Source organism: Chiloscyllium punctatum, chromosome 15 (genome assembly GCF_047496795.1).
Source record: "Chiloscyllium punctatum isolate Juve2018m chromosome 15, sChiPun1.3, whole genome shotgun sequence".
NCBI classification, from domain to species: domain Eukaryota; kingdom Metazoa; phylum Chordata; class Chondrichthyes; order Orectolobiformes; family Hemiscylliidae; genus Chiloscyllium; species Chiloscyllium punctatum.
Window position 1 is genome coordinate 42815128 of NC_092753.1, and position 14937 is coordinate 42830064.

The 14937-nt window shown below is 43.0% G+C and overlaps 1 protein-coding gene across 2 annotated transcripts in view; it reads right to left on the bottom strand.

Annotated features, from left to right (window-relative positions):
• LOC140486212 (zinc finger X-chromosomal protein-like) overlaps positions 1 to 1512 on the bottom strand; it is a 52870-nt gene extending 51358 nt beyond the window's left edge. Inside the window, exon 1 of one of the 2 annotated variants that reach the window (XM_072585037.1) lies at positions 1328 to 1512. The gene's annotated coding sequence lies outside the window, so the exon portion shown is untranslated. Of the gene's footprint in view, positions 1 to 892; positions 1006 to 1327 lie in introns of those variants that run through there. The other variant, XM_072585038.1, reaches the window with a different exon arrangement.
• Between the last annotated feature and the right edge of the window lie 13425 nt (positions 1513 to 14937).

Consider the following 14937-nt stretch of genomic DNA (forward strand, 5'->3'; position numbering starts at 1 on the left):
GGAAGGGAATGAGGAACAACAAAATTAGGATCATTTTGGAGCTGCCAACCTTTAGTCCTTATGTGTTTCAATCTATAGCTTTAAAAGTGGCTTTTGAGATAGAAATAAAAAGCTTAAAAGAGCGTTGACTGTAAAAAAAAGGCAAGGGCTAACTTTTCGTTGCACCAGTCATTGAGAGTATGTTTTCAGATGGACGAGCTAGTTTCCCCCATCCCGCCAGAAACTGTATTTCAAAGACGAAAAGCGTGCATTACGATTAAATGCATCGACCGTTAAAAATAATAACCCCACCCAGTCTAAAATCCAAATTTGTCTGAATGTTTCACACCCGAATAACGTTCAGAGCAAAAAGCTACATTTATTTGTCCTGAAAAGAATTGCCACAAGAAGTATTCAGAAATGTTTTGAGATGGGTGAAATTATTGCTTGGAAGTCCACGGTATGGGAGGGAGCAGAGGATTGTAAAAGGGAGAAAAACAAATAGGCTGACTTTGCCGGGGTTAATAAAGCGGTGCAGAGATGAGTGAGCGGGAAAGCAAGCAAGCTGCCGCAGTGCCCATCTGGTGATGACGATAATCCTAATGGAAATGGCGGGCAGCGCAGGAACCAGCTCGCCGCCGCCTCCCGACTGGGGTAATAAAAACACAACAGCATCGGAAAATGCATCTGCAGAATTTAAAATTCCATCGCAACGAAGGCGCGGGAATTTATTTTTTTTTTCGGAAAAAAAAACTACGTTCCTTCGAAGTGACCGGGCCGCGAGTTCCGCTCCTCTCGCAGAAGGTGGGGAGGGGAGGGAAAACAAAGGTGACTCAGGAGCCAGTTGGAGGAGGTGGGGGTTGGAACAGGCTCCATGCTGCCCCTCACTGAGGGGAAAAAGAAAACCACTCACCACCAAGATGGCGCCGGACGCCTTCCTCCAACCCTGCCCCCAGCCGACATTTTGTCTCTGCCATCGGCCGCACAATGCGCCTTTGCGGCAGCTCCTTCTCGGCGACATTTTCATCGAAAACAAAGGGAAAGGCGGGCTGGTCGCCACCCTACACTTCAGTCTCGTTTTCTTTCCTAAATGGTTTTCTTTGGGCGGGGGTGAGGGAGAAACAAAATTCGTGCCCAGTTCTCTAGCGAGGCCTCAACACTCAACCCGATTGAGTGATCGAGGTGGGGGGTTGGGAGAAACCCTCGTGGCCTAAGTGCGGCCTCCTCGCGGCCTACCAACCGCCACTGCTCCTAACGGCCGTTCGCGAGCTGCAGCGCGAGCGGCCGTGGGCCGCCTGCCGCCGGTGAAGCGGCCCCACATCCGGAGACTTGACTACCCTGCCCTTACCTGGTGAGTCGAACCGGCCGCCGGCGGCCCGATTTCGGGACGTTTCGCCTCCCTCGCTGGGCTGCCAGGCTCAGCCTTTCCTGGCTGGGCCGAGTGCTGGAGGGTCGGGTCGGGCCTAGCCCTGCCAATCAGGCTTTGTTGTTTGATGGCTGCGGGGAGGAGGAGGAGGGGCTGACTCGACTCGACTGCTCCTCGCTCCCGCCGCCGTCGTAATACGTAACGTCAGAGCCTAACCCCTAGGAAAATGCGGAAGAAGCAAGTGCGGTCAGGCCAGAGACGGGAGAGTGGCAAAAGCCTGCAGACATTTAACATCGCCCTCCCCCCTCTTCCCTTCACCCACACCCCGGCGCAGGCCGCTCGCCCGGCTCGGGGCCTGTCCTCCCTCAGCGCCGAGAGGTTTAACGCACCGCACTGGATTTATTTTTAACTCCCCTGTTTTTATTTCTTTGGTGCGTGTGGTGGCTGGAATAATAAATTCAGAAGCATTCATGCGGCTGAGATTTGTCAAAGGCTTAAACCCCCCTCCGGGTTGTATGTAAAAAAGATGCCCCGTTTCACCCCCCCCCCCTTCCCGCGTAATGTCCACCGATCGGGCGAAACTCTTTGCACAGACGGCACGGTGAGATGTTCATGTGTGAAAGAACCACCCCAGCTCCTTAACATTGTCTGTGAGGGGGTAATATTTGTGGGTCAGTCGAACACTGAAGAACTTGGCCGAGACATTGATTTGTATGTTTGACTTTAGGGCAAATCGGATCCATTTACTTCATCGTTACAACCCCCGGGCCCGCCATTTTCCACTCTTCCATCCACCATTTTAGTTAATGCTCGCCTTCTTCCTCTCCTGTCTCCTAACCACTGTATTCATACATGGGAGTTGACGATTAGATTACATATCAAGTGCCTGTTGGACGTACTCGTGAGCATTTGATTTTATTCTGTCGTCTCTCTGCCACCCCCCATACTCCCAACGACCTCTCTCAAGGTTAAAGGCTGGTACGTTATAGGAGGGCACCCAGATGAGGTGGAATATTAGAGGCAACAAGGGCACATGAGAATCGGGACAGTTGAGCGAGGACAGAATCGGACATCAAACAAGTCTTCCAAGAAAATGACAGGGTTCGGGATGGAATAATCAGTTGTGATTTGTGGGAGGATGCTCTGGTACTTTTATAGGGGCAGACGCATGGAGCAAATAATGTGATATTGTCATAATCCTAGAGATGTACAGCATGGAAACAGAACCTTCGGTCTAACCTGTCCATGCCGACCAGATATCCCAACCCAATCTGGTCCCACCTGCCAGCACCCGGCCCACATCCCTCCAAACTCTTCCTATTCATATTCCCACCCAAATGCCTCTTAAACGTTGCAATTGTACCACCCTCCACCACATCCTCTGGCAGCTCATTCCATACATGTACCACCCTCTGTGTGGAAAAAGTTGCCCCATAGGTCTCTTTTGTATCTTTCCCCTCTCACCCTAAAACTATGTCCTCTAATTCTGGACTCCCCAACCCCAGGGAAAAGACTTTGCCTATTTACCCTATCCATGCCCTTCATAATTTTGTAAACCTCTATAAGGTCACCCCTCAGCCTCTGATGTTGTAGGGAAAACAGCCCCAGCCTGTTCAGCCTCTCCCTATAGCTCAAATCCTCCAATCCTGGCAACGTCCTTGTAACTCTTTTCTGAACCCTTTCAAATTTCACAACATTTGTCCTTAAGATGGGCATGCAATTTAGCAGGTAATAGATAAATGGTGTGCTGACATTTGTAGAAGGTAACAGTTACGGTTTTGAAAGGAAGGGGTACTATACCTGAGGCAATCAATTATTTACAATTCCAACTAACTGGCCAGCGGTGCATGTTATGTGTTAGGGCATTTGGAGTGAATGAAGTCAGTAGAATGGAAGGTGGGTCACATAATCGGGGTGGGTTTGCAGTCAGTGTAGCAAGACATGGGAGGGAAGTGGCTTCAGGGGGAAAGTATGGGGAATTGAACCGATTTTATTCCATGTGTTGAAATGAGTGTAGGAGTGAATGTTACAGATGGTCATTGGGGATAAAAGTAACCTGGATATGTTTGTTCTAGTGATGCTGGAATAGGGATCAGTTTTGCTGTCTTACAGTACTTGAGGTCACCCATCCTGTTCTGTTGCTGAATGGCTAAAACAGTTGTGCATTTGATGCAGTCAAGCTTATTCCACTTAGGCCATAACACAGAAATAACCAAAACTAAAGGCATAAAGCTTATTGGGCATGAAAGTATCCAAGTAGATTGAACAGGTTGGGTGCACATGTACAAGTAAATGAGATCTGTCAACCAAGGTGTTAGAAAGTGGCTTGTAAGATCCCAATTGCTATGTAGCCATTTATTACTCAACTTTATTTTACTCCATCTTTCCAAGCTTGAATGTTCATTGTCTGTGTCTCTCCCAACATTCTGAAAAACTAAATACTATCTACAAGTTATTCTAAATGATCATCAATTCAATTATTCAATTCTTTTCTCTCACCAATTTTCCCCATCCAATATACCAAATGAAAATAACTTTGTGAGCAAACTGGGTGTTGGAAATTGTATAAGAGTACTATTGATGACTCGATAAATACTTTTGAGACTTTTCATTGAAATGATGGATGCCATGATTGCTTGCAGGATATGGAAGAAATGAGCAACAAGAAATCAAGAGGGTGAAAAAGAAAAGTAGAAGGTGCTCTGATGTCCAGAGCATCACACAATGTCCTCACAAAGAACACATTTGGGTTTAAAAGACATGGATAAGTACTGGAAAAGGAAAGGTTTGCAGGGATATGGGCCAGATTCTGGTGCTGGTTTCCAGCATCTGCAGTCATTGTTTTTACCTAGGGATATGGGCCAGGAGCAGGCAGGTGGGACTGGTTTAGTTTGGGATTCTGTTTGTCAAAGACTGGTTGGACCGAAGGGTCTGTTTCCGTGATGTATGACTCTGAAAGCGATTAAAGATAACATATCCAGGTTTTTAAATAAAGGAGGAAGTTCACTTGGGGTTTACATTTAAATAATCAATGTGCTCACCATTGAAGAGCAAATTAAAAAGCATTCACTTAGCTGAACATTCAAGTAGGAAGTTTCTGTCCAATTTGTCTTGTACCTCCATAAGGTGTACTTGGAATTTGAATATAGGAAAAGCATGAGATGTTATTTAGCCCATAGACTTCCAATGAACACTAGAACAATAATAAATACATGATAGTGCAGAAAGAGGCCATTTGGCACATCAAATCTGCAGCGACCCTCTAAACAGCATCCCACCCTGATCAAGCTCCCCCACACTGTTCCTGTGGCCTTCCAATTACCATGCCTAACCATCTAGCCTGTACATCCCTGGACACTACAGGGTAATTTACCATAGCCAATTCAACTAACATGCACATTTTTGGACTTCCTTCCTAATCTTTCTTTGACCTCATATTTTGCTTCTCCCTCCATCACCTTCCCATCTTTGCACTCTCCTTCACATTTACTCCCTCAGTCATACTCCAATGTCTCACACTGCTGCTTCCTTGTTGCCCTCTCACACTCTCCCTGCAACTCCCACATCACACTCACTAGCTCATTTACACTTCCTCCCTCAACCAAAAACTTGTTTCTCCCTCGTACATCTCCTCCCTCACACTCTCACATACTTACTGGCTTAGTAAGGTTCTCTCCTTTGCACTCTTTCTCCCCCTCTCACACCCAAACTCTCATTGATGGCTTCATAGGAGAGCAAGTGCACTCTGCAATCTTAATTATGGGCATCTGCAAGGGAGCTTTGCCTTGCCTCACTGACTCCCTGAGTGGGAGCCCCTCACATTCTACCAACCTAGATCTTCTTTTCCTTGCACCTTCACAATGAACTTAAACTTTCCCTGCACTTATTTGGCAATTTGAAAGCTCTTTTCCCCTACACTTGCCTTACATATTGTAGACTCTTTTTGTGTACCTGTCCAGCGGGCATCCTGTCACTTGCAATGTATCTTCTACCCTGCTGCCACAGAATTATCACTGCTCCCGATGCTCAGGTTGATTCTCATGTTTACACAATTCATTGCTGTTTCGATCAAAGACCAGTTCTCTTCTGCAGTTACTGCTGCTAGTTCACAAGTAAAGCAGCAAACACAGACCACCTTTTGGAGAAGTCTTTTATAAAGGGATAGAGCCTGTCTGTTTAATTCAAGCTGAGTATTTAATTAGGTTGCAAGTCTTGATTTTGGCCTAACAAAAATTTTGGCACTAAAAATTTACAGGTATGAAATATTCTGAATTGAATTGATTGTCATCTGTACTGAGGCACAGTGAAAAGCTTTGTCTTGCGAGCAACACAGGCAGATCACATAGTTAAATAGCATAGGTAAGTAAATAATAGGTAAACAGTGGCAAAAACAAAAACACAGGTACAGGCAAGTTCTGAAGAGTTTGAGTCTATTCAGTATTCTAACAACAGTAGGGTGGAAAACCCGCTGGTGAATGTGTTCAGGCGTCTGTACCTTCATCCTGATGGTAGAGGTTGTAGAAAAGCATTGCCAGGGTGGGATGGATCTTTGAGAATGCTGGTGGCCTTTCCTTGACAGTGGGTCTGGTAGATGGATTCTATAGATGGGAGGTTGGCCTTTGTGATTGTCTGGGCCGAGTTCACCACTCTCTGTAACTGTCTCCGATCTTGAATGGTACAGTTGCGATACATGCTCTCTATGGGCACACCTAAAAAGTTTGCAAGGGTATTTGCTGTCATGCCAGATTTTCTCAGCTACCTGAGGAAGAGACTTTGTTGCGCCTTTGTAACCAGTGTGTCCACATGAAGATGTCAAGAAAGCTTGTTGTTGATGACCACTCGCAGGAGCTTGATACTCTCCACTCGTTCCACCTCTGTGCTGTTAATTTGGAGGGGTGCATGAGTAACCTCCCGCCGAAAGTCAATAATGAGTTCCTTGGTTTTGCTGGCATTGAGAACTAGGTTGTTCTCAGTGCACCATTTTATCAGGTCTTCCACCTCCTGTCTGTAGTCTGTTTCGTCGCCATCTGAGATTTGACCGACCAGGGTGGTGTCTTCAGCGAACTTGTAAATGGCATTATTCTGGTATTTGGCAACGCAATGATGGGTATACAGCGATTTCAGTGGGGGCTGAGTACGCACCCCAGGGGGGCTCCACTGTTGAGTGTTAGTGAGGATGAAATATTGTCCCCAATCTATTCCCTCAGAATTTAAATGTTAAAATTTTAAAAAATCTTCTTTGACCCTCTTACCGCCTCTCTTATTTGCATCTTTCTTTCCCTCTCTTTATTTTGTTTCCAAAACACCATTTTACATTGAATTACATATTCATACTTGCACTTTATGTCAAAATAGAAGAAAAGGAAAACCAAATGCTTTGTAATGTTGATGGAAGAACGCCAAAGGAGGAAAATAATGCCAACAGATTTACTCAGGATATGATGGAAATTAATGGGAAAAAATGATTTTGCATAAAATTATGATTTCAAACTTGCAGTTTCTGATTTACATTTACCATGTTGAAATAAATAATTTTCAATTTGATTTGTCAATAACTGATTCACCTGTAGAGTGCATTGCATTGAAATTGATCTCTAATTTCTTAAGTTACTGTACAAAGTTTAAAGACAGCTGCAAGTGTCAAGAAGTGTTTTATCCCTTGGTAAATCTCCTCTGCACCTCTTCCAATGCAATCACATCCTTGGAAATACAATTGTTAACTGTTTATTTAGATTCACCTGTAGTGGGCATTGCATTGAAATTGATCTCTTAATATCTTAAGTTGCTGTGCGAAATATTGAAGACAGCTATAATTATTACTAAAAATAGCAACGAAGAAGAATGATACATCTTCTATTTCTTTGACGAAAATATAAGAAATCTGAGCAGGAGAAAACAATGTGGCCCATAAAGCTTGCTCAGATAGCTATGACTGTGGTTGGGTTTGAACTACTTTTGTGAGATACCTATGATTCCCTGAAATATTTATTGAAATGTCTCAGTCCTATATGAATGACCTTACACCCATCCCTTGTTTCTCAATTACCCTGAATTTTCCCAGCTGCTAAACAACATGGGCAACGGTAAATAATTTTGAAAAATGTGAATTCAGAAAAAATGAGAATCACAAAGAGAAAAGAAAGGCCTAATTTTTCACCTGAGATTTGAATGGTGGCGTTAAAAATCTTCGGTGAAAGTGACGACTGCAGATGCTGGAGATCAGAGTCTAGATTAGAGTGGTGCTGGAAAAGCACAGCAGGTCAGGCAGCATCCGAGGAGCAGGAAAAAGCCCTGATTTCTGATGGAAGTTTCCCTGAAACGTCAAATTTTCCTGCTTCTCAAATGCTGCCTGACCTGCCGTACTTTTCCAGCACCACTTTAATCTAGCATTAAAAATCTTAACTTGTAGGAAGAAAGAAGTCTAGTTACATTAAATATTATTACTTGTCCTTGCGACATTTATATGTAGCTTGCTATTCTCTTACTTGGCAGAGAAAAACTGGATGAAAGACAAAAAGTAGTGTTGTGACTCAAGCTTACTGCTTGCTCATTCAGGCTTTCAACATGGCCAATATTCCCCAACATTTCAGGGTATGCTCCCTGTGAAGCAACTACCAACATCCTTCATGCAATATGCAGGTGACTGGGAAATCACATTGGTAATGGATTGTAAGAAAAGGAAGTTGTGGAATGTATACAAGCTGGTTTTTTTGGAACAGTTTGTGGGAGAGCCCAGCTAGGAAATAGGTAATCCTGGTTTTAGTAATGTACAATGAAACAGACCTGGTTAGGGAGCTCATGTGAAGGAACTCTGAGCAGGCAGTAACCACATTATGATATCTTTTGGAGTCATACAGGCTATAAACAGCCCTTTTGGTCCACTATGTCTATGCCAACCAAAAGACACCAAACGACACTAATCCCATTTACCCACACTCAGTCCAACCTACTAGACCCTCGCATTTTAAGTACTCATCCAGATGCTTTTTAAATATGGCGAGAGTATCTGTCTCCACTACTCTCAAATGGAACCATGAGGTTATGCTGCAGCTGTACAAAACTCTAATGCGGCCGCACTTGGAGTACTGTGTACGGTTCTGGTCACCGCATTATAAGAGGGATGTGGAAGCTTTGGAAGGGGTGCAGAGGAGATTTACTTGGATGTTGCCTGGTATGAGGGAAGGTCTTAAGAGGAAAGGCTGAGGGAGTTGAGGTTGTATTCGTTCGAGAAAAGAAAATTGAGAGGTGGCTTAATAGAGACATATAAGATAATTGGAGGGTTAGATTGGGTGGACAGGGAAAGCCTTTTTCCAAGAATGGTGACGGCGAGCATGAGGGGGCATAGCTTTAAATTGAGGGGTGATTGATATAGGACAGATGCCAGAGGTAGTTTCTTTACTCAGAGAGTAGTAAGGGTATGGAATGCTTTGCCTGCAAAGGTAGTAGATTCGCCAACTTTAAGTACATTTAAGTCATCATTGGACAAGCATATGGACATACATGGAATAGTGTAGGTTAGATGGGCTTCAGGTTGGTATGACAGGTCGGTGCAACATCGAGGGTTGAAGGGCCTGTATTGCGCTGTAATGTTCTATGTTCTATAAATGGCACGTTCCATATATTTACCGCCTCTGGTTGAAAAAATCCTCATATATCCTTTAAACCATTTGCTCCTCACCTTAAACCATGTCCTCTGGTCTTAGCCATGTCTGCCATGGGGAAGAGATTCTCACAAACTATTATGTAATTCCATTCATAATTTTGTAAAACTCAACCTCCTGTGCTTCAAGGAAAACAAATCCGGTCTCTCCTCATAACAGAAATTTCATCGTAGGCAACAGCATGATAAATCTCTGCACTATCACCAATGCAATCACGTATTTTGGATAGTGTGGAGAATTGAGGATAAGACACAAGAATGGAATTGAGAAACCTGTCTCACATGATTAAATGGTGGAGCAGACTCAATGGGCTGAATGGCCTGATTTTGTTCCTATATCTTACGGTCTATGTGCAGAGGTTAGTATTGGATACACATCAGTCTCATCACACCATTTTTATCCATGGGTTGTGGGCATTGTTGTTTAGATTATCATTTGTTCATCCCGAATTGCCTTTGAGAAGGCAGTGGAGAGCTGCCTTTCTGAACACTGCAGTCCATTTGGTTGTAGGTGCACTCAGTGCTGTTAGGCAGGGAGTTGAAGAATTTTGACTCCATGATACTGAAGAAATGGCATGGTGCATCTCAGGCCTCTTAGTTTGCTCTCTTAGCATTCATACACTCTGTGCCTACTTGGATTGCTGACGGCAACTCAGCCTTTCCTAGATTTTTGCACATTGCTACGTCATTCAGAACTTACAGGCTCATCAAACTTCAGTCCTGCCTGCCCTTTTAGCACAGATACAAAGCTAGATGACTTGTCATAGTTGTCAGCAATGATCAGTTAAGGAGCAGACATGTTGCTTATGATACCATGCTTTATCAATGTCACACTTGCAGCAATACCTGGCAGCTTGTGTGGCAAAAAAATTGTGTGCACTTCAAAAAAAGGTCATGTCTCAAAGACTAAGGGACGTAGTAGGACTGATGCAGTAAGTAAAAAAATGCATGATCTATTAGTTCAGGGACTGGGACACAGTTGGGTGCTTGAGGCTGTCAGGGTCAGATATTTACAGAATATATTAATAAGTGAAGAAAATGAGAATATATCTAACTTTACTGGTGATACAGTGCAGGTGGGAATGTAAGGTGTGTTGTCTGTATCTTTACACTGGGCAGTACTCATGATCAGTCCGCAGGTCCAGTGTAACCTGATAGAGGATTTGTGGTAAGTCAGCTGAGGAGCTGCACAGAGATCAGTCAGGAGTCTGGTTGGCAATGTCTTTCCAAGTTGGTGATGGGGATGGGCCAAGGTTCGTCTTGAACAATAACAAGATGTTATGCTGACTGGAATGTTAGGAAAAGAATAGCACACTATTAGACAGAATTCTAATATGTACTAAGGACAGATAGCCAGTGAAGCTTCATTCTTGCATCTGCAATAATGGTTGATGATGATGTAAAGAGGCAATGTACAAATGTGAAATTCTATTCCCAATGTAGTGTTATGTTTTCCAGTTGCCACCTCTGGTCCCTTAGAAACTGTTGTTCCATTTCCGTTGCACTGTATGTTCTGTGGGGGCTGCTCATGGCTGGTGTCGAAAAGTGTGGTGTTGGACAAGCACAGCAGGTCAGGCAACATCCGAGGAGCAGGAGAGTCGATGTTTTGGGCATAAGCCCTTCATCAGGAATGTGGCGAGAGGAAAGGGGGCTGAGGGATTAATAGGAGGGTGGGGATGGGGAGAAGGTAGCTGGGAAGGCAATAGGTAGATGCAGGTGTGGGGTGATAGTGAAAGGGTGGAGTGGATAGATGAGAAGGAAGTTGAACAAGTAGGACAATTCAAGATGGCAGCGCTGAGTTGGAGGGTTGGATCTGGCATGAGGTAGGAAATTGGAGATAAGGAAACTGGTGAAGTCGACATTGATGCTATGAGGTTGAAAGGTTCCAAGGCGGAAGATGAGGCATTCTTCCTCCAGTCATCAGGTGGCTTGGATTTGACAGTGGAGAAGGCCCAGGACTTGCATGTCCTTGGTGGAGTGGGAGGTGGAGTTGAAGTGGTTGGCCACAGGGCAGTGAGGTTGTTTGATGCATGTGTCTCAAAGATGTTCCCTGAAATATTCCCCTATTTGGCATCCTGTCTTCCCAATGTAGAGGAGACCACATTGAGAGCAACGGACACAGTAGATGAGGTGTTTGGATGTGCAGGTAAAACTATGCCGGATGTGAAAAGATCCTTTGGTGTCTTGGATGGAGGTGAGGGGGTAGGCATGAACACCTCTTGTGGCGGTGAGGGAAGGTGCCGGGAGTGGAGGGTGAGTTGGTGACGGGTGTGGACCTAATAAGGGAGGCACGGAGGGAATGGTCTCAGCAGAATGCTGATGGGGTGGGGAGGGAAATATATCCTCTGGTGGTGGGGTTTGATTGTAGCTGGCAGAATTGGCAGAGAATAATCTGCTGCATCCGGATATTAGTGGGCTGGAAGGACCGGGCGATTCTATCCTTGTTGTAGTTGGAGGGGTGGGGTTCAAGGGCAGAGGGTATGGCTAGCAACAATTGACCGAGTGCTCAGCTGGATTTTAAATATGTCACCAGTGACAGAAATTCCAAAAGGTTCCAATGCTGACAAGTACTTGAGCTGCTGGTAAATGCACAATATGGTGCACATGCACTAAGAATATTTTGATTTCTTATAAATTCCAGAGAATATTGACAAAACTTATTTAGTCTTTTAACATAGGATAACCCCTTCTATCCTAGGAATCAATCTAGTGAACGTTTCCAATACTAGTATATTTCTACTTAAATGTGGAAATCAAAATTGCACATACTATTCTAGGTGATCTATCAAAGCCCCAAAATGTTGTAGCAAGACTTGTTTTTCCACCACTCCAATCTTTTTGCAACTGTGGTCAACATACCATTTTCTTTCCAAATTGATTGGTGTGCAGCATGCAAAACTTTTGTATTTCTTGTGTAAGTACAAACAAGGCCTGAGAACCCCAACACTTAATCATTTACACCTTTAAACAACATTCTCACTACCAAAGTAAATATTTTCACATTTTGCCACATTTTACATCATCTACCATCTATTGCCTACACATGTTACCTGTCAATTTCATGGAGTCATAGAGGCATACTTCATACTTCTTTGTTTCTTCCTCATATCTTGTATTCTTACCTACATTAAATCACCAACAAAATTAGATTCGTTATTCTCATTTTTCTTATTAAAGTAATTGATTTGTTGTAAATAGCTGAGACCTAGCAGCATGCCACAAGTTATAGCTTACAATTTAACAACGCTCCAACTTCTTGACCATTTAAATGATCAATTTTGGTTAATTTTCCCCACCTCCATCCTAGAAGCCCAATTCTTAATTTTAAAACATAGCCCCTAATCTTTGGGCTCATCCACAAGATGAAATGTCATTTCCACGTCTTCCTTGTCAAGACTATTCGGCACTCATGTTCTCATACACAAAGCAGCACTCATTCTCCTAAACTCCAACCTTTTACATTCCATTCATTTCCAGGTATCATTCTAGTAAATATCCTTTAAACCACCTCCAGCATATTTATATCCTTCCTTAAATAAGGAGACTAAAACTGCACACAATGTTTAAGATGTGGTCTCACAAATGATTGATATAAATCAAACGTAGCCTCCTTACTTTTATAGTCAACTGGACCTGGATTGTAAATATAATTTTACCACATACCTCTGCTCCTGCTGCTCCTGATTTACAGCTAGTACTCAAAATTTTTTTATCTCCTCTATAATGAAAATGGAAGCAAACATTTATTTGTTTCTACTACCATTTCTTTCTTCACTTTCTAGAAGACCAAAATCCACTTTAAAATATCCAGGCTTGGACTGAAAATTGACAAGTAACGTTTGTGCCACACAACTGCTCAATGACCATCTCCAATACCAGATAACATAAACTCTACCCCTTGGCATTCAATGGCATTATCATCACTGAATTCTGCATTATCGACATTCTGGGGATTACCATTGAATAGAAACTCAACTGGATTAGCCCATGACTGAGTGGCACAAAATGGCTGACAATTGCCCCAGGCAAGCTCTGCAGAACATGGCTGACAGTGGCCAGAGTGTGTGTCTTAATGTAGTCTCAGCTAGTAGAACAATAGCAGGTCTGTACTAAATGAGATCCAATGTGCAGCTGCAATCGCTTATGTAGATAAAACATTTCACACAAATTAGTTGTTTCTCTTGAATTCTTTAATTAATCTGTTATAATATTAAGAGTAGGTTTTAGTTAAGATCCTCTAGATAATCATAGATATAGATTCTGAAGTAGTTATAGATCCACTGATGCACAAAAATCACCAAAAGCATGAGAAGAAAAGATCCAAACCAATTTCAGATAGTCCTCCCTTATCATTACAGGGAGGACAGAGATTATCAGACATTGGAATGTGAATTGAATGAGCATATTGAGACACAAGTTGTTAGCTAAAGCATTCTGGCATTAGGTGTAACCACACGATTTTGTTGGAACTGATCAAGAATCAGCATTCTTTTGTATTTCCTGTAATGAGAAAATTTAAAGCTCCTGATCTAATTAATTGACAGTTAAACACACAACAGCAAGCAAATTGCTGATATAGAATGATGTACAGATCCAATCACATTTGGAGAATCCAGTGCAGTGTTAGGGAGGGACAAGGAAAATGTATAAAATGAGAATCTGCTTGTACTGGGGTAGAGCTCATTTGACACAGTCCTATGTGGATTGTCTCGAATGCCTCTCTCTGCATAATACTGGTGCTTGCTTGATTAAACTGCCATGTGCCTAAACTCTGCTGCCTTCTGAACCTTGAGCCAGTTGGGTTGCTCCTACACCTTATAAATACAGTGACGACAACAGCAGATCGAAAGTTAGGAAAACTGGTGAGTAACTCACTTCTTGTTGCTTAAAGCCTATCCAAGTATAGGTCACAAGTTAGCAGTGTTATGGAATACTCCCCAATTGCCTGAATCAATGCAACTCCAAAACATTCAAGAAGCTTGATATCATTGAGGACAAAGTAGCCCGGTTTATTAACACCATACTTAAAAGCATCCATTCAATCCACCACTGCCACTCAGTAGTAGCAGTGTATACCACCAACCTAAGTTGTACTGCAGAAATTCATCAAAGCTCCTTAGGTAGCACCTTCCAAACCAACAACCATTTCCATCTCAAAGGACAAAGGAAACAGATACATGGGATCACCATCACCTTAAATTTCCCCTTCAGGCCACTCATCATCCTTTTATTACTATTCCTTCCATGTGTTTAAACAAAAATTCTCAAGTTTCCTCCCCAGCAGCATTGCAGGTCCATTTACATCACATGGAAAACAGTAATTTGAGAAAGCAGCGCACTACCACTTTCCCAAGGGCAACTACAAGTTCAGGCAATAAATGCTGACCCAGCCAGTGATGGCCATGACCCATAAATGAATAAAAGAAAAACAAATTACTCCTTTTTAGATACCTATCGAACTTAACAGTTTTTACATTTCTAGCTCGCTTTATCTCATGCTCTAATTTGTTCAGATTCACCTTGCAGTCGTTCTCTGCTGTTCTTTATTTTCTTAGAGTCAAAAAAGAACTGCAGATGCTGGAATCGAAAGAACACAGCAAGCTAGGTATAATATGCCCAAATCGTCAAATTCTCCACCCCCTGATCCTACCTAGCTTGCTGTGTTCCTCCAGCCCCCTACTTGTTCATTATATTCTGACCAGTCATCTAATCTGTCACTTACCTTTGTGACTTCATATGCTTTTTCCTTCGTTCTGATGTTTTCCTGAACTTTGTTAACAACAAATGGTGGGTCCTTCAATTGAAAATCTTCTTCAGATTACAGTTGCAGTATATTTATTGAGTATTCTGTAATATGCCTTTGAATGTCTCCCACTGTTTCTCCACTGATCTATTGCCTTGGCCAGTACCACACTTCACTTCAGATAGATCA